Genomic DNA, 26,198 nt, shown 5'->3' on the forward strand with positions numbered 1-26,198 from the left:
TTCAGATGGTTTACTGTCTCACCACCTCAGCGAGAGGTTTTTCCTTTTAAAAAAAAATATTTGATCCACATTTAAGGCCTTTATTTTACGTTTTGCAGACAGAAAGGCAAAGCTCTGTCCATTTCTCCACCGTTTGAGGAGCAGTATGTATCTGCTTTACGCACAGCAGAATCTCTCAATGTATGCAGCCGTGCGCGCTCCCGTCCCTGGGGTAAAGAGTTATTGGCATAATAAAGGCATGTTTATCCGCGGAGGAGATGAGAGCGCGGACGTCAGCGTCATTTGTGATGACAACCTTATCGAGCTCTCGGCTTATTGAAGGGACAAAAAAGAAACTCTATTGATTAAAACATCGAGGTTAGGGTATCGACAAGGATGGGGCCCCTCTGGCCCTGTCAGCGTCGACTCCTCAGCTCCCCAAGTTACATGGAGGTGTCATCATCCCCACCTGATGACAAGAGGAACAGTGAAAACTTGCAGCACTGAATGTCATTCTTTAACAAAGCAATATAACCGCACAATAAAACTTGAACACAGAAGTTTTACTTTCCCCCTGGTAACTCAAGCAAAGTCTTGTTTATATTTTGACATGTCTAAGAATTATGTACGCCTGCAGGTTTGAAAGTCTGCTGCTTATGAGTTATTAACATGACAATTAAGCATACAATCTTCCAAACAAACTTAGTCTATAAGTGGAATAATGCCTATAATATTCTCAATTGTGAAGATAAAAGGAAAAAAAGCGTGCCTAAATCCCTTACACAATTCAAGACAATTGTTTTTTGTTCCATTCCCCCCTTTTTCAAAGAATATCCTCTATATCATTTTCAAACCAAAGTTTCCTGTCTTTGTTGATGTTTTAATTCCTGGTGTGCAGGATGCGAGTCCATCCTACCATAAAAGGGCGCAAAAAGCTGAAATTGAGTCATGATTAATGACCGACGTTCACCTTTACCTTGGATCCACCTGCAGGAGCTGCTGTAGTGGAGCTGAGGAGGCCTGCTGAGGCTGCAGTGCAGGCTGCTCAGTCTAATTCAGACAGAACTAACATGGAAAAGGAGAGTAAGTTATATATTTCTCTCTTTTTTTTTCTTTTCTGTTCTGGTAAATTATTTTTTTGACTATTGTTTTGGGTTGTAATGTGGGTTTTTCTGCATTACCTTAAAAGCTTCCAGGAAAAAAGGATGTTGGGTTTGACATTTGTGACAAGGTTAGGTTGGTGAATGCCAGCCAGAGCCAGGAAGATGCCCTCATTTTGTTGATAGAAGATTTGTTTCGGTATAAATAGTCACGAAAGTACACAGGCTTGTTGCTCAGGGGCCAGTTTGTGTTTGCCAGGCCCGTCTGGATGTGACTGAGGTCAAAAGCTTATCATCTCACATAGGTGTTATTCGGGGAAAGAAAAACACCCTTATAAAAGCATATCGACTGAAGAATTTTTTTGTTGAATTTCCTGCTAAATAGTGCTGTTTTTCTTTCCTTTTTTTCCTCAACAAAGTGAATTGCTATTATCTTGATTTTCATCAATAGGTTGTTTCTAATTTAAATGTTTGTTAATCATTTTAATAATAAATTTGTCAGCATTTAATGGGCGATTATATTCAAACAAAATACTTTTTTCCTACTTTAAGGCATTACCTAATTATGTGCGATATCTAGTTGCTATATCCTTGCTATTGTTCTTTTTTTCAAACCTATTGCGATTAATATTATACTATAATAGCGTTATTGTTCAAGTTTTATAAGGGAGACTTATAAGCGGGGGAAAGGATCTATAGTGTCCAGGTCTACAAGACAGTTTGTCAAAATAATTGAATTCCTTTGGACCGTGATGGCCCCGCATTAAACGTTTTTAACTGATAAATACATATTTATATTTAAATAGGTCTACTGTCATTAGCCTATAATAAAACCCGTAGAATTGGTCTAAATATAGGCTAATGAAACTTTGTTAAATTGTATTTTAAACGAAAACTTCTAATTTCACCGTGAGAATTTATCACAAAACAGGTCTCGGTTATTACAATTAAATTCTCTCAACTCATTTTATATACATTTGGATGCATTAGATTAACCTGCCTTTCGATTAAAACGTATCCCGGATATGGAAAAAGGATATTGCATGGTCTAAAATATTTGCCTATTAGTGTATTTATGTGTGACAATCTATAAGCTTTAAAACACTTCAGGGCTTATTTAGTCCTTTAGAATTTGAGGCTCTCGACAAATTTCATCAACACAGTCATTTCCATGTGGCTTCCTGCAAAATCTACACATCTGTAGGCTACGTCCCTTTATTTTGCCTGGAATTTTAAGACTTTTCTTTCTACCACATCTTCTGCATCTGCTAAATCAAAGATTCCCAAACATTTTTTCTGTCTAGAATCCCCAATTCGGGCACAGACCCCCAATTGATACAATTTTGTTGTATAAGTATCCTCAAACCTGGCGATATTTTAGCTGTTCGATGCAATTTAATTTAGACATAATACAATTTGTCTCTACTGTAGGTGGAGAGACAACAGTGGAGAGTGAAACTTATAGAGTAGTCTTTCTTATACATTTTATTATCTTTATGGGGCAACACTTTTTGGCAACATATTGTTGGATAAATGCAATATTAATGAAATTTAAGCGTTCTCTCTTTTTTGAGAAACCTCCTGAAGGACCCTTGGGTGTCCCCGGACCTCACTTTTGCGAACTTTTAGGAAGACCCGAGTCTCTCCGAAGCTCCCTGCAGGCCCCTGTGCGCCATGCAGGAGCCACACGGAGTGGATTAGAAACGCAGCTGACCCTCAAAAGAAGCCCCGGGGTCAATCCTCGGTCACCGTTTGAGTTTGTTGTCACAGCAGCACCCAAACCTAAACAACAGTTTACAGACCACACTGGGCAAACACGCACCTCGAGAACGCAGTCACAGTCCAGCTCCGACGACCTGTTTGAGCAAAACACCTCTATAACTCAGCTCAAAATGCTAAAAATGACCTCAGCATATTGAAGAAAGGTCTATCAGGACGTTTTCACTGGTCCGACCGCCAGATTCTGGTCCTGTGCGGCTGATGGTTCCCATTAGGGCCCTCGGATAAACACATGGACGATGACAGATGTTTGACGCAAACCATTAAGGCTTCGTGAAGGGGGAATAGATGTTTAAAGCTTCTGACTTGAGGAGGTGACGCAGAAATTAGATGGAGAATTTATTTATGAGATTGAGAATCATTTACGCGTCCTTGACGTGGCCTAAAATAGACCTGCATCTTGTGCCAGTCAGACATTTGAGCCTTGTATGGAAAGCAACAGATGAAAAAATAACATTTTGACACTGAGTGGTCAAATAGGCTTATAGGCTACAGGCCTATAGCTGCTACGTCCAGAGTTATACCAACGAAGGGCAATATTTCATAGAAGGTCTAATGAAATTCGTGCATTATATTTAAATTTGTAATAGCTTTTAGGCCATTCCTTTGACATGAAGATATACAATTAATCTCTATTTCAAATATACAAATCTAATCCAATTTTAACAGGATAACTAAATGGAAAAAAAGGATAAGTATGCATATGTACGCCATAAATTATGTTTCTATAACTGTAGAAAAATTACCAGCCTAGACTATATTCTTTGATGCATCACTTTGTATAAAATTCAAAGTTTGGCCGCAGGCTTTAGTGTGTCGAAATGTTTAAATCAATGGAAAGTTTGAGTTCAAACACAGGCTGTAAGGGGGAAAAAAAAACAAAAAAACAAAAAAACAATAAACAAAACTTGACTAAAACTAAAAAATACTATTATAACATATAGGCCTTCCTCAAAGGGGTATCATCATTTTTCTTTATTATTATAATTTTTTATCATAAATGCATAGCTGTGCAAATATTATAAATATAGGCTAAGCTGTAGCTGAAAAATATATTTTAACGATATGTAAATATACATAAATAATAGAAATTATTTTATTTCTAAAGTTTGACAGCGATTTTGTTTGCTTTGCATTGTTCTTGAATTTCTTGCTCAAATGCAGCTTGTTTTAGATATTAGACGGCTCGGTGCGGTGGGGTGGCGCATTCTGTGAGCCTTATATTAATGAAGCAAGAAAACTCACCACCATAAACACAGACATCTCTGATTTCTCTTCATTTTCCAAGTTCCTATGTGTCTTTTACTGCAGGCCTTGGGTAGTTTTACAGAATTTGGCTTCGACTTAACTTAAAGTAAACCTTATTTGGCTAATTTGAGAGATGACAGGTTTTTCCTCCCAACACGTCTCTCCTTTTTGTTCTCCACCTGAATCAACGCTGTGAAAGAGATAGCGTCTTAAAAGGGCTTTGCAACTGTTTTTTTGTTTACCGAGTTGAGCTAAATAACAAACACCTTCAGTATTCAAACAAGGCAATTTTGATAATCATCTTTTCACCAAGCTTATCTCCATTTCCTGAACCCATCTTTATATTTGATGTCTGTCTGTGTCTGTTTCTTAGTCTTTGTAAATATTGTAAAGGCTGAAAAAATAGAAATGTGCATCTTAACAAGTAACTTTTGACAATGTGTCTCTTGCTCTCCAACAGTAGTATCAATGGACACAGAAAGATCGTATCTGGAGACATGAAGAAGAAGCAGAGAGCTGCCAACACAAGACCCATGCCACCTGAGAGGGTACAGGTATTCAGTCCAAAACCACACACACACACACACACACACACACACACACAGAGAGAGAGAGAGAGAGATAATCACATATAGACATTCACGTACCGACCAAAACAAATGCCTGTACACACAAACTCATATCATGCAAGTGTGCATGTCTGCCTATAGATATTGGGGTACACACACACACACACATATGCACATGCATGCATGCAGACACACACAGATATTCATATTGAGATGCCTCTTAAACTAATGCAAATGTACAAGCGCTTGTAGACATTGAGTTTACGGGCAAGTTTGCACATGCATGCACAGGCACACACAGACAGAGAGAGAGAGACACAGAGAGATAGATAGAGAGAGAGAGAGAGAAAGAGAGAGAACATAGGTTTGAAAAGATGTCACCCCTGCAGTGTGAAACTGATGCCTTTGCCTCCAAACTCTCACCTTGTAGATTTCATTTTCTCAGAGAGATGAGTGTGTGTGTGTGTGTGTGTATTTGTGTGTGTGTGTGTGTGTGTGTGGGTGGGGGGGGCAAAGGAATGGGGACAGAGGAATGGGCCGTGAAGACACGAGAGAATGAACTGGGAAGAGGAAGATAGAGGGATAGAGAAGCAAGCGAGAGAGCTTATACAGAAGTTCAGAATATGCATTGTTACCACCCACGGTAAATATCCATTTGGCATTCGCATTGCCATCATCAAATCTTATTGACCGAAGCTTTTTTGTGGCTAAGCATCATTTCTTCGTTGTAATGGAGAATTCCTAGGTGTTCTGGGACATTATGCAAATGCTAGGTGCGAGGATATGAACGCACCCTAGTCGGCGTGTCCTCAGGGCCTTGCAGTGACTGGAAAATCTTTGCATACACCTGCACCGATCAGGCTGTGCTTTTACATAAAGCTCTTACTCGTGGTTTGTTTATGGTCACCCATGGTACTCTGCCTATAGGGATCCAAACATCACCCGACAGGAAGACAGACAGACACACACACACATGCCAGTGGAGCACATCAACAGCACAGATTAGCACGGATACGGCAAAAATCACATAGAGAGACAGTTTCCGCCCTCAGAGGGTCCATTAGTGTTCAGAAAAGAGTGGACAGAAAGTGCCGGAAGCACAGAAAGACAGAGAGGCAGACAGACAGAAGTCACTCATCAGGCTAGTCGAGGTATTGGCACGTCTGCGCTCATTGACCACTCCCCCGTTGTGATTGGCAGCCAAAATGAATTCCTCCATCGACAGACGTGCGTCTCCATGTGCCGATAAAGGGATGGAGCCGATGGAGGGATTGACAGTATGATGGAGGAAGAGAAGTAGGGGAACGAGAGCAGAGATGACATCATGTGGTCGGTGGCGGTCTGTCCTGCTGCATCTACGCGTGCGATGCCGGTTAGACAATGCTAGCTGGGGTATATGAGAGAGCCGTCCGAAATAGAGAGAAGCAAGCGTGTGCGTTGTGGTGTTTAGAATGAGGAAAAAGCAAGTTAGGTATTGATTAGACATGGATGATAGAGGCTGACTGGAACGCTGTACTTGGGTAGCAGAACTCACCTCAAAGAGTTGTCTGCAGCTTTTAGTGAGATCCTTTTGTCTGTTGAAGCAGTCCTACTTGGCCGAATGGAGTGACACAAAGAGACGTGAAAAGAGGAGAGTAGAACCAGGACGCTTTTGCGGTCTGAGGCCCAGAAGGAGAGAGAGAGAGGGGAAGAGAGAGAGAGAGAGAGGGCTAGGAGAAGGGCAGTGGTATAGAGACAGAAAGGTCCATCCATCACACACACCCTGACCTCAAGTTGACCCCATTCTGGCAGCCAATGAGGCGCCCTCACCCCCTAAAGAAAGCCCCCCACCACACACACACACACACACACACACACACACACACACACAGGCACACACACAGGAGGGATCGGGTATCTGTGAGTAGAGTCTGGATACTCTTTGTGTAGGCCATCGTCGCTTCCCAGAATCCTTTGTTTTTACGTGACTAATGTGAGTACCAACACCTGACAGACAAGCTGCTCATCCAACCTCTCTCCGCACACAAGCATGCATGCACACACACATGCACACACACACACACACACACACACCCTCCACCCCACCCCTACGTGCCAGTCAGCAGACAGGAACAACCACCGCGAACACTCTGGATGGAAAACTGTAGGTCAGAAAAGCTCGCCGTATAGGACAGACCTTGGTCAAGGAGAATACTGTAGTAAAACATACACTGAATGTACCAGTCTTACTTACTCTTCTCATGAAGTACACTGATGAGGTGAATCCAGGTAAAAGCCAATATCCCTTATTGATTTCCCTTATTAAATCTATACCAAACACAAAGGAGGAGATGTAGATAAAGAGAAGCAGACGAGTTAGAGAAGCTAGGCTTGTTTCCAGTCTAGGTTTATCTGGAGTGTTGGAAGTTTTATCACAGCAACATGTCACCACAGCACTGAGGTCTAAGAACCAATTTCAGGTTAGACACTTCGATCTTCATCACAGTATAATAAAAAAAAAAAAAATTCTACAAATGATGTATGCTCTTTATTGAACAGTATCTAATCAATAAAAAGTAAAACTTGTATTATTGTGAAAATGTAACTTTAATTATATATCTTGGGTGCAATTTTTTCACAACTGACTCGTATGCAAATTAATTTAGGTGACATCACACAATGGGGGAACAAACTTCTGGATTCCTCATCTATTAGTTTGCATGCACTGCTGCAATACAGTGATACATGGTGATACAGTAGGCCATACAGCGAAATCGTTTTATGATCATGAGTCAATACATATCAAAGGACATTGTGGTATAAGCAATGCGTCTATTCATGCACACAATATGCTATAAGCTATGTTTGCTAACGGCTCAGTTGCTAACATCAACTAGCAAGTCAAGCTGCCTAAAATTACTGTGTTCTCCACAGAACAAATGAAGACAGCTGATCAACTAGGGAGAGACTTGAGATCACATAAAAAAAACAATGTGATAATTAATCTATATGTCATTGCTACAAATACAGGGTGGGACTGAACAGAATCTGTACTTGTTTTAAGACTTGACCAATCAAGCACATATGTATGTATATATATGTTATAAATATTTAAAAATATTACTTGACCCAGGGCTACTATAGGTTCTGCATTTATTACTAACTATAACTAGGTTCATGCTATTATTGCTTGTTCGTGAGTCGGATCCGGATCCGCTCCAAAATGTAATGGGTTCTTCCTTGGCCCATGCTACACCCTTCCACGAAGTTTCATGAAAATCGGGCCAGTAGTTTTTCCGTAATCCTGCTAACAGACAAACAAACAGACAAACAAACAAACAAACGGCACCGAAAACATAACCTCCTTGGCGGAGGTAATAACAGATAAATCTGAAGCTCCAGCTCCAGCTCCAGCTCCAGTTTTTAAACATATCAGTTTGGTTCCAAATACATTGATTGTTGAGTATAATGACTTGTAGATGGAAAATGTAGGTCTTTTTAGACTATTTTTTACAAATAAATGTAAACGTGATAAACTCTTGTTAAATGACACCAGGTAGCACTCACAGCGTAGACAGATCTCAATTTCAACCATTTATTTTGGTCATGTCACAAAAACACGCTAACGTTCTGGAAATTGAGATCTGTCTACACTGTGAGTGCTACCCGGTGTCTTGTTTATAAATTTTGGATTAGCTCCACAAATCAGCAATACCAGTGAAGCACATCCCTACATACAATAGGAAACGTAAACGTGAATTTTAACTTTCATATTTTGTCACATAGAGTGAGCTAATATTAAAAGTTCTGTCAGTCACATTAACAATAGAAAAAATGTCTTCATTACCCCAGTTCACCTATAAATGGATTAAAAATTTGGATTAAAAATTGTTGTTCAACCGGTCAAAAATGGATGTTGCTTTAGAGATGCTGCAGTTTTTTCTGTAGCTTCCACACTTGTGCTATTAGTGTAATTGTTGTAAACTGCTTATTGGGCCAAAGATGTAAGGTTCACACACAAACCCAAACCCTAATCCCAAACCCTACACCACACAGCCAGGCTGACTTTACATTCAAATCAGCACACCCAACAGCCTTTGCTGAGTACATGTCAATAAGCAAGTACAGCCTGAGCCAAGCCTTTGATATCAAGGCACCTGAGCCTTTGGTCTCATGAATAACTGGACAGGTGGAGGAGCACGTGTTAAAATGGCCTCAAGGAGATCATTGCTAACATATCACAGAAAGACACAAAGAACCACAGTCACTACTGACACACACACACACACACACACACACACACACACGCAGCCCCGGGGGCCAAAGGGAGGTTTCAGCACCTCAGATTAAACGTCTCCATGTCAGGGAGAGTTTTGAGATGTGTGAACGTTTGATTCTGCTGGGGGGGACATGGCAGCGAACGTCGGGCCGTTTGAGCTCACCTGACACCGTTTCACCTGAGAATCACACCGGTGTTCAGCCTGTCAGTCTTCCCCATAGGAAGAGGAATGGCGCTCACGTGCGTTGTGACAGAGGACCAATGGAAACACAATCTGTGAGGGATTAGGGAGCAATTTGTGAGTTTACTGACACAAACTGGAGCCGTCGACCTCTGTGATGGTTTACTGATGCTGTCACAGGGGTTGGGCTTGGCAGACCGGCTGCACCGGCAGAGTTGTGTGCTTTTTGGCAACGTTTGGCACAGTTGTTACACTTGTCTAGATTTCTTCCATTTCTGATAGTGTCACTGGTGTGTTGCAGCATTCTTAATCTTGATAACACAGATTGAAATGAACACCGATTGTTTCAACACCTTTTGACAGTCAGATGGGCAGCGCCTTAATAAGCAAAGTGACTTTTTTTGATCCCAGTTGGTTGGATGCATCAAAGCAAAGTTTTGGTGTTTGGTGCCAGACATGATAAACACAACAGAGAAGCCAGCATGGGTCTACGAGCAGTCAGTGGTTTTACAACCGCTTGTTATTGCAAAGAATGGCGGAGATGTTTCAGTGACAGATGTAAGGCTTAGTGTAACTCTAAGCCTCTGGTTTGTACACACCCTGGAGCGCATTACACTCTGGGAGCCTGAGAGCCAGAGTGAAACTATGCACTGATAGGCTGCCTGTCCCCTCCAGGCAAAGAGTAGTCTAGATTTGAATCTCCAACACCCGTTACTGTAAGCTTAGGAAGACAAATTGACACTCAGTAAAATCCACAAGATATTGTATGTTTATGGATGTGTAAACATACTAGATAATAGCTTGTTATCGCATTGCTGGAGTTGAGACACTGACAGAGATGGCCACTGTTGTTCACCAACGCCAATGGACGTTATTGTCAGTCAATCATGATTTTGTTAAAGTGGTAATTCTCAAAATCCTGTTTTGCTTTGTTTTATTATTTTGGTGACATCTTTGTTGCTCAGCGCTCCTTGCTGTGGTGTTTCTGCACTGCATTTCCCAGAGATCACCTGTCAATCAAACAGTGTGTCCACTACTGTGACGTCTTTTTCCTTTGGATTTTCTGTTGATGAAGTTTGAGTTTCTGTAGGTGGCGCTCTTTTCTTTGTCTGTTCAGCCATGGTGGCTATCGCTGCTCATGCTAACTACCCAGTTGTTCTATTTATTCCAGACAAACCGCTTGTGCTGCTGCTGGAAACGAAAAGCGCATCACTTACTGCCAGAGGATTTTTCCCGGGAAAGACCTACCAGACACCAGGTGTTTAGAACAGCAAATATAAAAGCTTTCATGACCTGGCTATAGGTGGAATCACTGTTGTGTTATATGAATTGGCGATAGAGAGTAGCAAAACGGACATTTATTTATGTGAAAATGATGCTGATTATTATGTTAAGTTACTATGTGGAGTAATATGGTGCATACCTTGAGTGTGTACTTTGTGTGTGTGTGTTAAAGGGAGCTGACCTCTCCAACATCACATGCTCACCTGAAGACAGCTGGACAGTCACCCTCCTCTAACACCCCCCCACCCCCCCTCACCAACCCCTCTCCTCCCCCTCGCTCGTTATCATTTGAGCTCCGCGGGGACCGTTCTAATGACAGCGCTTGTCTATAGCGCCGTCGTCACGGCTCGTGTATGTGTGTGTGTCTTACTCTGTGTGTGTGTGTGTGTGTGTGTGCGAGTGTGTGTGTGTGCATGTTTGCCCTGTAATGACAGCGGCTGTCTATAACGGCTCGTCCTGGCAGGGATCATTCGGTCCCTCCTCTCTCCCACGTCCGCTGTCCGGTGTCACCCGTGTCCGGGCGGACGATGATGTGATCTTTAGTCCCCTCTGCGATCTATAGACTGGCATTTGGCTCGGGGAGCGTCCCCCGGCCCTGACGTGCATGCTAAAGCTCGCCGCTGCCGATATCTCCAACCCCGCCGCCCCCCTACAGGAAGTTAACGCCAGCCAGCGCAATTTTCCGACAGGCAGCGTTAGATACTGAAGTGGCAGTTAGCCATTGAAGTTAGAGCCCTGATGGGGATAAGGATAGGGTTGTGTGTGTGTGTGTTTGTGATGTGTGTGTGTGTAGGCCAATGTCTGTCTGTCTGTTGATGGTATACAGTAGTGACAGAGACATGCAGTGAGTTGGACCCTCAGAGGTCATTCGATGTGTGCATGGGAGCAGAAATATAAAGTAATAATCCACAACATTTTCATACACATATTTCTTTTTTTGCTGCTCTCTACCTCCAATTGCTTTAACACAATAGTGATTCAACCTCAACACATGAAAACTTTTGCATTTGCTTTTCTAAACACCCGGGGTCTGCTAGGTCTTTCCTGGGAAAAATCAGGAAAAAAAGTGATGCATTTTACGTTACCAGCAGCAGCAGCGACAGCAGTTTGTTTGTAATAAACAGAAGAAGAACTGGGTAGTTAGCATGAGCAGTGATAGCCACCATGGCTGCACAGACAAAGAAAAGAGCGCCACCTACAGAAACTCAAACTTCATCAACAGAAAATCCAAGGAAACAGACATCAAAGCACTGGACACACCGTTTGATTGACAGGTGATCTCTGGGAAGAGCAGTGCAGAAACACCACAGCAATGAGCAACAAAGATGGAGACAAAATTAAAAACAAACAACTCATGGATTACCACTTTAAGGTTAACGAGTTATGTAGTCTACCATCTTTTTAGTGTGATTATCACTTTTCCTCTAGGTTTACATTCTTCCTCATGTGTTCCACCATCTACCCCTTCAGAAAGTCTCTCTCTCTCCCTGGTCGGCTGATTATGTTGGCAGGAGTGCGCTCTGTTTATGTGTTCGTGTTTTCTCTCCCTAATGTAGGCTTATATGCTCTTTGGTGTGCCATTTAGTGTGTGTGTTGTCATTGGTGTGTGTGGTCCTGAGGGACTAGCTGTGTCCACTCCTGCATTGATGCCATCACACACTCATCTGCATACCTGACAGCACAGACCTTCTTCTTCCTTTCTCCCCCTTCCTTCCCCCCCTCTCTCTCTCTCTCCCTGTACTCTATCCCCTTTCTGTCTTTCTATCTCTCTTCCCTTGCAACCTTTAACTGCCATTCCCCTTCCTTCTCCCCTAATCTTTTTTCCTCCTTTATTCATTGTCCTTTCTTGGTTCTCGTCTCTCTTTTACAGCTCTCTCTCCCTCTCTCGCTCTTCCTCTCTCTGGGTCAATACGGTGTGTGTTGGGGATTCAGCGGTTGCAGTTTCTAGATAAACACCCTGTTAGCAGGATTAGCCCTGTTGTCCTAACAATGTAAACCTGGGATTAGGCCCGACTCTCCAGGGATATGCGTGTGTGTGTGTGTGTGTGTTGTCCTAACCATGTAAACCCACCATCTGTAAAGCCTCCCTCTCAGGAGGCACACACATACGCACACACAAGGTCTCAGTAGCACCCTGCGCTTAGGAACAAGTCAATGGGGGCAGTGTAATTCATGTATGTGTATTTAAGATGTCAAAAGGTGTCTGTGTTCACGTTCACCTTGTAAGAAAAACAATCCTTTTGCCTAATAAAATTTATGGTGTGGAAATGTCCCACAGTGCTATTGGCCACAGCACTATAGTGCATTGTAGACTGGTTTGTAGGCTTCCATCACATGGTATGATATTATGGAAATAAAGTAATTTCAAACATAAAATATGTGAAAGATATTTCAAATTAAATTATTGTTTTCATAAGTCCGAAATGAAACATCGTCACTGGAAATGAATTCTTTTCGGTTAAGGATTAGATCAAGAAACCATCGGAAAAGCTTCCCTACAGTTTTAAGCAACCATATTGCTGGAGCAGGGGCGGAGGGGAAAGAGTTGGAACGAAAGTAGGGCGGGGAGGCGGGTGAGGAGGCGGGGCAGGGGTAGCGGTGGCGATGAGGGAGTGAGAGGTCAAAGGTCAGTCGCCCCCCCAGCGGTTTCTCCTGGGCCGGGGAGGCAGTCACGACCCGGTCAGCGGAGGTTCAGGTGTCAGAGAGAGACGACTGACTGACGAGACCAAGCGGGACCTCTCCTCTCCTCCGTCCCAGTCGGACCTTTCATCCTTCCTTCCCTCCCTCTCCCCGTCACTCCTCCGTGACCCATCCCTCCCTTCCTTGAACCGCAACCCTCTTCGCTCTCTTCACTCTCTCTCTCTCCCCATGCATCCCCATCCTGTCATCCTTCCCTCCTTCTTCCCCCCCGCCCGCTCACCCTCTTCTTCACCCCCTAAGCTAAACATTACCACAGGGTTTCACTCAGCAGGGCTGGCTGACTGGGGCAGCTCTCTCAGGGGCTGCATGTCTTCAGTCCACCTTCATACAAACGCTCACACGGCTCACGTTCACACACACACACACACACACACACACACACAGACATATACACACCCACGCGCACACTGCAGATGTTGGCAGAGGCCCATGTGGTCTATGCTATACTGCGTATCCTACACAGGCAGATTTGAATGTATGAATTTAAAGGGCCATTAAGTGATTTATGACTTTAAGCAACTTCTATCGGCAACCAAGGAACTGCAACAGCAACGACAGATTGACTGACAGTAATTGACACAAAGAATAAAGTCATACCTTCACAAAAGAGACAATAAACCTAGATAATTGGAACAGAGATCCAACAGAAACGTCTCGTGAGGAGGTAATATATCACCATGTAAAATACCACAAATACCACTGCTTTGTCATTTGTTTTTATGGCTTGAGAATGAAATGTCGCTTGCTCGTCACACCGTCTTGTGGTTGTGGGTTGTGGAGGGCGGATCGTGAGTATCTTGAAACTCCAATGGGTGAGTAGTTTTTGTTCCAAAACAGAGTACAGGCCAGAAAGTGAATTTTGAAAGCCAGAAATCTCAGCACCTGGCCAAGTAATCAATAAGATATATTACGGTCATTTTGTGCTGTGGGACAGTAAAAACCTTATGTATTGCAGCTTTAACACATACATACATACATTCACACATTCTAATAGATATACCCATACATTTACTATATCAATTTAACACACATATGACTGTATGACATCCTATACTACTGTTGAGAGGGATTGAGCTGTCTCTTTCATCCTGTTGCAATGAGTATTTTCTAGTTCCAGAAGCAAAAACACATTGTCCAGGGTAACCATGTCTGCATGTCAGGATACTGTGGGAATAAGATGGAAATTTCATAATTGTGGACACTCATAAGTTATTGATCGTTTCTGACCTGGTCGCAAGCCAGCGAGCCAATAGATTAACCACAACTGACCGCAGGTCACAGTGATGGTGTCATCACTTCAACCACTGATGACTGGTGAAGATAGTGTTGCCGTAGCTAATAATCCAGGGAGAAAGTTTTCTTGTATTTCTCACAGTCTAAAAAAAGCAGTTCTTCAGATATTCCTTGTGGGCAAAATGGTACTTAATAGAACCATCACTATTTGATGAACCACTTGAACTGCAGAGGGGTTATTTTGCAATTCCCCAATGACAATGAGCCAAAGAACAACTAATTGCCACTGTTAAGCAGCTTTCCTACCTAGAGGGTAGATTTGTGGCTTTTATGGTTTTGTGAGGGTGGATGGCAACCACTGCTCTTGTCACATATAGCCTTTATACTTGAGTCCAAGTTGGACATCACACCTTATTGCAGGGGTTCAGTTTTCTAACCTGGGACCCAAATCAGAAGTTTTCTTTAATGTCCTACTCCTATCACATCGGGACCCATCATCAATAGCAAACACTTGGGCCCCAACCCACAGTGCAAGAAACCAGGCCTTATGCTACAGTATAATGTTTTTTTTCCCCAGCAGGTCTCCCACTGCGTCTAGGTATGTCAGTGTGGGAAGAGTAGCTTATATTCATAACCATTTCACGTCTGCAGACTGGACCCCGCCCTGAAGCTATAGACTAGCTTCTCATCACTCTCATACTGTCTCATCATCATGTTGTCTGGATGGCATGCCTGAGGACATGAGAGTGAGAGACATAAGCACTGGCGGGTATGCACACACAGACATACACTCTGGCAGGTGTAGCCTACTCGAAGGACTGACAGTCGTTTCTTCTGTGTTGCTTTTCATTAACCTGTCTAATACAATCAAAGACTGTCAGCAAGAGCGACAGAAGGAGAAAGAAAGAGAAGAAGAGGAAGAGAGAGAGAGAGATTGCCAGCTTCTTTTCATAGCTACGACTCTGTTCGTGCAGCTGCATCTAAAATTAAACTTCCTTTTTCTCTCTGATAACATTGTGTCTGTCCTTTTGTTGTGCCTGCAATGTCCTCGGGCATTTTCCAAACACAGATGCACACAGATGCATGCACACACACATACACACACACACACACAGGTGAGAAAATGCAGTGATAAAAGTATGAGCGCTCAGGGCTGCATACGTTCTACTCTGTCAGCTCTTCATGTAGTATAACTCCAGAAGCCTGCACCTGCACTTTCCCAGCCAAAGTAAAAAAAAAAAAAGAAATACAAAAAAAACCCAAAAAACAGTATTATTGTTGAAAAGTGACATTTTCAGCAATGCAATCAGGACGTTTAGGGAAATGCCACTGCTTAATGAAATAACGACAGAATACATTTGCCTCTCTGCATAAACCGATGGCGTATTTCTTTCTTGCTTTCGGGAGGCGCGTCACTCCGCTAAAGGTTAAAGGGAAGATATTCTAATCAGGGACTCTTTATACAACAGCAGCTCAATAAGGTCAACTGGTGTCACAACATTCAGGATGGAGGGAGGGACAGATGTGTGTGTATGCGTGTGTGTGTGTGTGTGTGTGTGTGTATGCGTGTGTGTGTGTGTGTGTGGGGGGGTGCTTTGCAGTCGTGCTCTATCCCCCTTTCTGTTGCTTGTGCAGTCTCTCTGTCACTTGCTCCCTCTATTTCTATCTTCGCTTGCTCGTTTCTTGCTGTATCCCAACTTCCAAAGAAAAGGCCGTCACTAAAGCACTAAGACATCCTACTTCTCAATACATTGCTAAAACACACACACACACACACACACACACACATTTACACTTTCTCTCTCTCTAACTCTCTCCCCACCCTCCTCTCTCTACATTGCTCTCATGCGAGCACACACACACACCGAGTCACACGTAGAGCGCTGGTGTCTGACGGGGTGATCCGCGGGCCGATCGGCTGTATTGATTATTGGGCCAAGGGAGGCTGGTGGAGCGGCAGCAGTAATTAGGGCTTTTTGGTGTGGATTAGCCGAGAGAAAAGGTCACCCGCTCAACATCACTGGCAGGACCACAGGCAGGGGATGGGTGGGGTGGGGTGGGGTGGGGTGGGGGTGAGGATTGTCCCCAAACCTGATGATCACGATTGGCAAGGCCACGCAGAGCTAGGTGGACACATATGCAAGAACAGAAAAACAGCGAAACGCACACATAGACGCACACAGAGTATAAGTGGACAGTGCTTTTGTCTGCACACAGTCTACATGCAAAGACATAAAAACAGTGTCTAAGTACATGCACATGCACCCACACACCGTGGTGTACTGATGAAAGCGTAACTCATTTACTGTATATGAGTTCCTTTAAATGTTATATTAAAATCTCTCTCCAAGTTTTACTTCATGTGCTGCTGTGCTGACATTAGTTTTACTTTTGTAACCCTTTCTCTCTCCTTCTGTTTGTCTCTCTCTCTCTCTCTCTCTCTCTTTCTCTCTCTCTCTCTCTCTCTCTCTCTCTCTCTCTCTCTCTCTCTCTCTCTCTCTCTCTCTCTCTCTCTCTCAGCTTGCAGGTTGAGTTCCCGGCTCGTATGGCAGGACTGAGTGTATCTTAGAGGGTCGTGACCCTCCAAGACTGTGACCTAGACAAACAGGACCGAGGAGCTGCGACAGGACACGGAATGTCCCTTTTGTTTATGTTTTGTTTTGCTTTTCTGTTGAAAAGATGGAAAATTCCCCCCTCCCCCTCCCTTTCCAGTGCAAAGGAAAATATTTGCTTGGCAAAGAATGAGGCGGTATTTTTATGAGAAACTTTGTTATGCGACTGTAACAAATATCATCAAGTTCTGGCAATGTTCTGTGTCGTAACTGGGATGCATTATTCTTTCTCTTTGTGAATGCCTTTTTCTAAACCGCTGATAAATTGATTTATTTTAAGGGCAGCCTTGTTTCTTTGTGAACATCTTTTTGTTATTACCACAGCCACTTTTCTGCATTATCTGTAGGCGTGTATGTACCGCATAATATATGTTCACTATGCCTTTGGTACCATGTGGAACCAATTGTTTCTTAATAAAAAAAAGGCCACGTGAATGATTAAGAAGGTGTCTACTTGTCTACGTTTGCTGGGTGTCAGCTCCCCTTCTCCTGCTCCACAGCAGCTCAGTGTGAAGCAGCAGCAGCAGCTGCAGCAGGCTGGGAGCGCTGGTTTTGTGCAAAGCTGCAGCACACCTAGTGGTGGGAACATAGAGGGACACAACAGTTCTGCAAAACTAACCAGACAGGAGGAGACAAGTGATGATTGAGAGAGCTTGCATGCATGGGTATTGCACTGTATTGCATGACCTTGTTTTTGTGTGTTGATATATGTGTTTCCAATGGTGTATATCTGTGTGTGTGTGTGTGTGTGTGTGTGTGTGTGCATGCACGCATTTGTGACTTGTCTGTGTCCGTCTGTCTCAGTGATCACAATGAGTGTGGTCGCAAATGCGTGTAAGTGAATCGCTGGACAAAACGATCTATGGAACTTGCTGTGTGTGTTCTGCTGTATAACCAGGCTGTGTGCATTTGACCTCTGCATGGGGTGTCTATCTAACAGTGTGTATGATCTGTAAATGTCAGTGGAGATGGCATGCCAACAAACGTTCTTATGTGTTGTGTTGTGTGACGCCTGTGGACACAACTGAAAGTTGAGTGAGTCGGAAACCAAACACGTAAGGGCCAAACAAACCATGAATCCTGTCCAGCTCCAAAATAGGCAGCCATTGCCCATTATGGTTAATATTAAGACCATGAATGTGGCAGGTATTCCACTGTATCTTGCATTTGATTCTCCCATTCTGCCCTTTAGCTGGAGATTTGACACATGAAAATACGACGACTATTCGTGTGAAATATTTGCAGTGCAGCTAGAGAATGTCACCTTGACTGAACTGGGAGAGGTGGAAAGGTTTGTCCATTGATCTGCAATTGAATGCATTTATACAACAAAAGATGATAGGATGGCTCATTTAAATGGATGCATTCAATCTGGAAAGTTTGCAAGGTATTACTATGAATGCAGTTCATGCACTGATCACAAGACACTTATCCATGTAATACCAGGTATTCTTGTTGTCATAACAAATTGGTGTGATTAAGTCTTTGTTGAGCTCTTATTTTGTTACCATAGCGAAGACACTGGTTTCCTCTGGTTGGGACTTTGCCTAAGAATCTGTTGTCATGTTGCCCTGGCCATGGAAGAGCTAACAGGACCTATACGGTACACTACAGCGGCAGGATAGGCAGGGCAGACGGAGTCTATCCGGACTCTGCACGGCTCCTGCCTTATAGAGTTCACCAGAGGGTCAAAAGTGTCACCACATACATCACAGCTGTAGCAGAACGGCACACACCGTTGCCATGGTGATCAGCCATTTTTTTCCCCTGCTGCGCTAAGCCAAACAGTGGTGGGTGGGTGCCGAGACACAAGAAGAGAGGAAAAGACAAAAAGGATTGTGTGCCTGTGCCTGTGTACGTTTCAGAGTGTGTGTATGTAAGAGAGTGTGTTTATTTGGCCAAGCGTATTTCTGTTGCTGCTAAAGAGACGTGTGTGTGTGCCTTCCTTGTTTGGTCTGGCTATCTGTGGTCTCAGCTGTACTCATCAGGAACGCTGTGCAACAATAGCTAAGGTGCCCGCGGTGGGAGCTGCACAGCATGATAAAACCGGCAAAATGACGGTGTCAGAAGCTCCATTGAACATAATCAGCCTGTGCTAGATGGGCTCGGCTGTTGGGTTTGGGACCATAACTCTGGCGATTAAACATGCATGGGGAGAATCCTTCATCACGGGCGAAACAAAGCCGCCCTGCCCTTCCCACGTGTTCCAACATCGCCATGGAAAAAGCCTGTTTCCTTGGCAACCAAACTGGCTCTCTTTGTCACGGAATGGAGGAGGAGGAGGAGGAGGAAGAGGTGGAGGGGGAGGGGGGGGGGCAGGGGCATGACACCCCACGCTGACCTCCACCTGACCTCTAGGTGAACATGCCCCATTGGTTTCCTGCTTTCCTGGAAGGAACAATCTGATTGGTCGTCTCGACGAAACAAAGACGAGTTACAAATTCAGAGTTATAAAACGCTAAAACGAAAAACAATTTCTCATTTCTTTCGACCCGTGTATACAGAAAGCTATAATAGGCACTTATAACCTGTCTGTGAGTGTTTAAAACGCCATACCGGTTTATGTGGTAAAGACAGGACCAGTGAACATTCTAGGTAGGCTACAAGGAAGACGTTTATATGGACTGAAGAGTATTGTCCTGGCCAAATGCTCCCTGAAAGCCGACATCTTTTCTTCTACTGCCCCCAGTGGCAAAGAGTGTAGGGACAGAAGTGGAGGCGGGGGGGGGGGCAGTGAAGGGCAGAGTGAAAGAGAAAATAAGTCAAGGCAAGGAAACGGAGGATGCAGTTCGGAAAGCATAGTGGTGAGAAAAAGACAATGGGCCGTTAATATAAGCGGCCACACAAAGAGAGGAAGGGAGACAAAGTGAGACGCCGCTTTCATGTCGACCCATGGGTGCTCCCATAGCAAAGGCTGGTACCGTTGCTGTAATGCTAATCTAGCGCCTCCCTAATGGGCTCAGTGACATATGGAGCACAGATTGGAACAGGAGCCGGTTCACTTCGAAACCGCTGTCGCCTCCCTCAGGGCTAAGCAAGCGGTACAATGTGAAGACGCGGTGACTAAGGACACGGAAGGTCACGTCTGGTGAACTTTCATGGTTATCAGATGATAAGTGACGGGATCTTGCAGCTGGCCATGATTGCCTTTCAATAGGAGCACTTCTTTGTTTTTCAATGCCTAAAACGACATGAGCAAAATGCAAACGACAAAAATCACTTTTTTTCCAAAGACACCACATGATGATACGCCCTCTTTCTTAAACCCGTGCCAGTGTGACATCTCCCTAAGCATCTCCCTGCGGCATATCAACCGCCATTTTGTTTCAATTTGTTCCCATCACTGATATCTCTTACTTCCTCTCAGCTCCTTTAGTCTGTCCAGATCTCACTTGTCGTCTGGCTGTCATCTTCTGTTGGACTGTTACTGATGATATCGGACTGCCGTTGGCTTTACGGCGCTGGAGTCTGGAGCTAATGGGCTTTCAAACACTTTATTGTGAATACAACCTGTCACCGGGGGAGCGATAGGATCAGATTTGATCAGGGGGACGATGGCAGAATAAAATGTATTTTCAAAGAGAAGGGATATTTTGTGTTTTCCTCTAAGTGTCTGTGTGTGCGTGAGAGAGAAACTTCATAAGGTGTATTTCATTTACTGCTTTGCACCGACCCTATTAGATGCTCTTGGATCATGCTTATCTCTGGAAGTCTTTTCACCCCTGCTCCCATCCTCCTTTCTCCTTTCACTCCAGTTCCCCCTTTTCCTATGCACCCCTCCCCAGCAGAGGAGAGAGTAACACTGCCTCTTTTGGCTGGACGCGGTAAGTGTGTTCTTCTCTGGCAGATGAATGATGTCAAACAGACATATTTATATTCATTTAGGACTGAGGAGGAGGAGAACCCATCTGTAACGGATGTGATAGGAGCCGCTACGTTTGAGCGTGTGTGTGTGTGTGTGCGCGTATGTGTGAGTCTGTGTGTGTGTATGCGTGTGTGTGTGTGTATGCGTGTGTGTGTGTATGCGCATGCATGTTTGAGCATGTGTTCCAAGGTATCCATCGTTCGTGATAAATGGATCGTGCTTGTGTGTGAGTTGATACCGTGTTTGTGTATTTGTGTGTGTACTGTGTGAGTGTGTGTGTGTGTGTGTGTGTGTGTGCGCGCATGTGTGTGAGGTCATTCCCCGGTCAGTCGTTCAGGCTGTGTGATGAATGAAGAGGAGAGGTGCCTGCAAAGCCGGAGAGATTTGGGAGAAACATTGTTCCACGGGGTTAAAAATCGTCCTGCGTTGTGCCAGAGGCTGAGGAAATGTTGCTAAAAAAAAAATGTAAGAAAGTAATTTGAATTGGTGTTCATCATTTCAAATGGTGAATATCAAATCCAGGAAGGTAATAAACCAATAAAATATTAATATTCGTCATTTTATTGTTCAGTTATGCTCTGTGAGAGATTTTGCATAGAGTAGAGGAAAAGGAAGCAAAGGAAAAGGAACTCAAATTTGCTCACTCTCTGCCCAGTTCTTCCTCCCTACAGGAGAAGTGAGCTGGAAGTGGCGGTGTTTGGTTTGGACGGCAGACCAGCGGGGTCAAAGACATCTGACTCAACCAGGAAGTATCAGGTTGCAGTAGACAGGAAGCCCGTGGATGAAACAGGAAAGACTTTGCGCAGAGGAGGCTACTGAAAGCCTGCCGGATTCACAGCCCTCGGTGTCTGTCAGCATGGGGCCAAAAAAATAGTGTGTATCTGTGTCTGTGTGTACTTGAGAGTGTCGATGCATTTGTTTTTGTGCGCATGCATGTGTGTGTTTGCGCATGCTCTTGTGATGTGTCTATCTTGAAATATCTGTGCGTTTTTGCAACTTGAGATTCTATCATTCTTGAGTGAATCCCGGGTTTCCCCTTCTTTTTTAATGATGAAAAATTGCATGACGTAAGGAGGAAAAAAAAACATTCTAAATCATTTTTTTTATCAAAGTATTGGGAGTCTGATGTGAGGTGAATGAGAGAGTAATCGTTTGTCTGGTTGTAGGCTTGAAAGAGGTCAGTTCTGATCCAAGGAACTGCTGAGGATGATTTGTGTGTGTGTGTGTGTGTGTGTGTGTGTGTGTGTGTGTGTGTGTGTGTGTGTGTGTGTGTGTGTGTGTACACGCAAATGTGTGTGTGTCTGAGAATATGTGCTTGGGACAGTGTGGTCAGGCAGAAGTGCATTGTGGGATCGATGTCCACACCTCGTCCTAAATTATTCATCCTGTCAGCTGGCCTGTCCACCATCGCCGTGGAAACCGCTGACCAAGAGCTTTACCCCCATCCCTACGGATTCACCTCTTCATCCCCTCCTCAGCCCTCACTTCCTCCTCTCTCTCTCTCTCTCTCTCTCACCCTCTCTCTCTCACTCTCACTTGCTCGTTATCCTTTCTCTGATACATTCATTTGCAACCTCTCTCACCCTTGCTCTTCCTTTCAGTCTCCCTTACTTGTCCGATCTTTTCTTCTGTCTTTCTTCTACTCCCATTACTCAGTGTATCTATCTTCCTCATTAGTCCTGAACTCCCTCTGACTCTCTCTCTCTCTCTCTCTCTGTCTTTCCCCATGCAGACGCTCTCTCCTCCTCTCCCCCCGTGTTGCTGACTAAGATTATAATGTGTTGGCTTTGTAGGATGTTTATGTTTGTGTCTTTGAAGTCTGCCCCAGTGGCCTCTTGGAAGACAGCCATAATCCTAGTGAGCAGCCAGAGGTTGTTCAGTGTGTGTGTCTGTGTCTGTGTGTATCCATGCTCATACATGTGTGTGTGTGTGTGTGTGTGTGTGTGCACGTGATCAACTGTGGTTGTAGTATGAGTGTGTGTGTGTGTGTATGTGTGTGTGCGAGTCAGTAGTTGTGACATGGCTCATACATCACGGCCAGAGCCCGTTTGATTACAAGCGGAGGGGCTCTGTGATTAATCACTGGATTCAGCTTCCTGGCCCGAGTTGTGACACCCGGTCACAGAGCATCTGTACTGACACACCCCCCTAGCCCCGCTGCCCTGCTCCAGTGTACCCGCATACCCCCTACACCCCTATACACCCCCCGCACACACACACACACACACACACACACACCCCAATACCCCCTGCCTTCCCCTCGACTTCCTATCTCCCTCTCTGCACCGCCCTGCACCCCCTAACCCCCCCGCCTTCTCCTATAGCTTCCTCCCCAGCACTCCTTTACCTTCTGCCCTTCTCTCGCCTTCCTGCCCCCCCCACCCCCTTCCCCCTCTCCTGCTCTCCTTCGCACCTTGCCTTTCCCTTTCCTTCCTAGCTGCTCTTACACTGTACAGAGTTGGAGAGGTTACTTTAAAAATGTACTCCCTCACAGTCACTAGTTACCTCATCAAAACTGCAGTCAGTTATGTTACCCAAATTCAGTCATGCATTCTGATTACTTTCAGTTACTTTCAGATTATTTTGCCATATTTGAAGTATAAAAATACAAATATGAACAATGATGACAAATGATCAAATTCAGGACATTTATTTCAGGTTTGCATACAAACACAACTTTTATTCTGCGCCAAATTTTATATAGAGATACAACATCTTTGAGTTTCTCACTTTCACTTTAAAAGTATTCCTGGAAGCAACTATCTGTAATCAGAATACATACTTTTTTAATGTATTGGAATACAGTTTTTTTTTTTACATTACAACATTACAACTATTCCATTACTACTCGACCCCGCTCCTAAACCTCCTGTTTATTCTTAGCCCTACTCTCCCACCCTATTCCCTCTTTCCTTACCCCCCCCCCCCATCCTCCACCTCCCAGCACCACTGTACATCCTGTCTTCACCACTCCCCACCTCTGCCCCCTCACCTTGCTCTTCTCCTCTCACCTTTCCTTTTCAAGCCATTGTGTAGAACCAGTCTAGAGCTACATTAACCGAAGCCTCGCTGTTTGGACGTTCCACCTTTGGCCCCACTGTTTTTCCCCTTTCCCACAAGCTATGACCCCCCTTCCCCCCTCGCATTACCAGCCCAGCCACAGTAACCCCTTCCTCCATCCCCCATCTGCACCCCTTATCACGGGACTCTATATATATCTTAACTGCCACGCGCACACACAAACAATCACACATGCGTTCATCCATGCATGCAAACGCACAATAACACACATACACACATAGGCTACTCACTTCGGTGCTTCATTTCCAGCATCTAAAAGCATCCACATCTCCAACTCTCTCCACCTGCCTGCAAAGGTCATGTGATTCAGGTCCCTGAAGCCCAAAGCAGCCCTTAATCCTGGAGGCGAGCAACCTTGAGGCCAACCAACTGCCCCTTTGTGCCTCAAATCCTGTACCCTCAACTAAAATACCTGGAATCTTATCCATAAAAGGTTTATAAACCGCAGTGCTTGTGCTTACACCTAAAGCTGAGTCTAAAATGTAATTGGATCTAATTGTCAAAATTCATATTTCATGTTAAATTTCGTCAGTTTTCTGTGCATTTATGTGCATTGGTACCAGTTTGTGTGCACATCAATGGTGTAATATTTTCAAGTGGATTGATGTGAATGGATATAATATTGTGTAGTGTTTTATGTTAATTTGAAATCATCTTATCATGAAGTCATGGCTTTACTGTATTTAAAAACAATAAGACTCTATCTTTTACCTCATCATTCCAAATGTCAACACAGACTCTTTCTACCTCTCTCTCTCCCTTTCTCTCCCTCTCTTTCTGTCTCGCTCTGTCTCTTTCTCCTCATGTCTCCTTCTGCAATAAAGAGGATCAGAATATTGGAGAAGGCAAACAGCGATTCAAAGACGGAAGGACAGAGAGATTTGATACTATGAGGAAGATAAGGAGAGAGAGAGAGAGAGAGAGAGAGAGAGATGGGGGTTGAGAGTCAGTGGGAAACAGACGAATAGAATCTGTAGGCAAGAGTGTGAGTGAGCAAGCTTGAGAGAAGCAGAGACAGTTTGTGTGTGTGTGTGTGTGTGTGTGTGTGTGTGTGTGTTCCCCTGGCTCTCACCTCCATGCGGTATCAGGATGAGGGATGGTCCTGCCAGCGATCAGCCCAGGCCTGGACTCAAGCTCTGCACAAGGATTCCCTGCTGAAACCATTAGTCTGGGCATTAAACACCATTAGAGCACACACACACACACACACACACACACACACACACACACACACACACACAATTCACACATTCATGGTGTGAGTGCATATCCACAAACCCCTCGACACACATACATCCATGGTATGAGTGTGTATCTACACACCCACACACATGCTCACATACCCACAGATGTGTTCACAGACACACACACACACACACACACACACACACACACCATTAGAGCAGAGAGTGGAGGAGAGTGACTGCCAGACAGATGGGTTGGAGCTAAAGGGAAAAGAGTGATAGGACTGGAGAGCTGCAGATAGGGAGAGATGGAGAATAGAGGAAAAGAGAGAATGATGACAGAGAAAAGGAAGGATGAGAGATATAGAAAGAGGGTGGAAGGCCAATGAAAATCCTCTTTTCCTATAATGCCTCACTCCTCTCATCACCATCTACTCTATTTGCCTTTTCTAATGCATAATTAATTGAAGACAAGTAAGAAATTAATTTCCTCTCCATCAATTTTTTGTCTAACTTTGTGTAGGCTTACCTCATCTTCCCCACAGGCGGTATTCATACTCCTGAGCCCATAGAGCACATGAATCCTTTCATATCTGCATGTGTTTGTGTGTGTGCGTGTGTGTGTGTGTATGCAAGTCTATACTCTCATGTTACGTGCTGGAGTGTGTGTGTCCCCGGTGATCCAGGTGTAATTGGGTTAGTGACAACCAGGACAATGTGACACCTGCAGGTCTCAGCTGTGCTTCTCCCCGCTGAACTGGCCTGGAGTCAGCTGGAGCTCTGTCATCTGGACTGGCCTCAGCTGAAATGGCCATACTGGGACTGATCCAGGGTTAGAGGCTCCGCTGGGCACAACACCAATATCAGTCTAAGTCCTAACCTTCTGTCTTTTAGCCAGACAGAAGCAACAAAAAAGGACAGAGAAGGAGAGGGAGAGAGAGAGAGAAGGGGATTATATGACATCCATCTTAGTGTATCAGAAACGATGCAGTGGCAGAGTGAAGCATATCTCCGGAAAACTTCAGTTTTGCGGGAATTAAGGAAAACAGTCTTTCTTCAAATTGACTCCCATGCACTTTTTAAATCATGCAGTGGAGTATGCATTGGTTTTTCATGGGACATAGT

At 44.2% G+C, this 26,198-nt stretch overlaps 1 long non-coding RNA gene across 2 annotated transcripts; it reads left to right on the plus strand.

The window, feature by feature from the left end:
* The first annotated feature begins 983 nt into the window (after window positions 1-983).
* LOC139927241 (uncharacterized) lies at window positions 984-17,367 on the plus strand. Of its 2 annotated transcripts, none has more exons than XR_013507515.1 (3): window positions 984-1,062; window positions 4,567-4,660; window positions 16,852-17,367. It is a non-coding gene; the product is annotated as an uncharacterized LOC139927241 (long non-coding RNA). The 2 variants fall into 2 exon arrangements; XR_011785338.2 differs by having other exon boundaries at window positions 16,859-17,367.
* Window positions 17,368-26,198: the final 8,831 nt, after the last annotated feature.

This window comes from Centroberyx gerrardi, chromosome 19 (genome assembly GCF_048128805.1).
Source record: "Centroberyx gerrardi isolate f3 chromosome 19, fCenGer3.hap1.cur.20231027, whole genome shotgun sequence".
Classification (NCBI taxonomy): Eukaryota; Metazoa; Chordata; class Actinopteri; order Beryciformes; family Berycidae; genus Centroberyx; species Centroberyx gerrardi.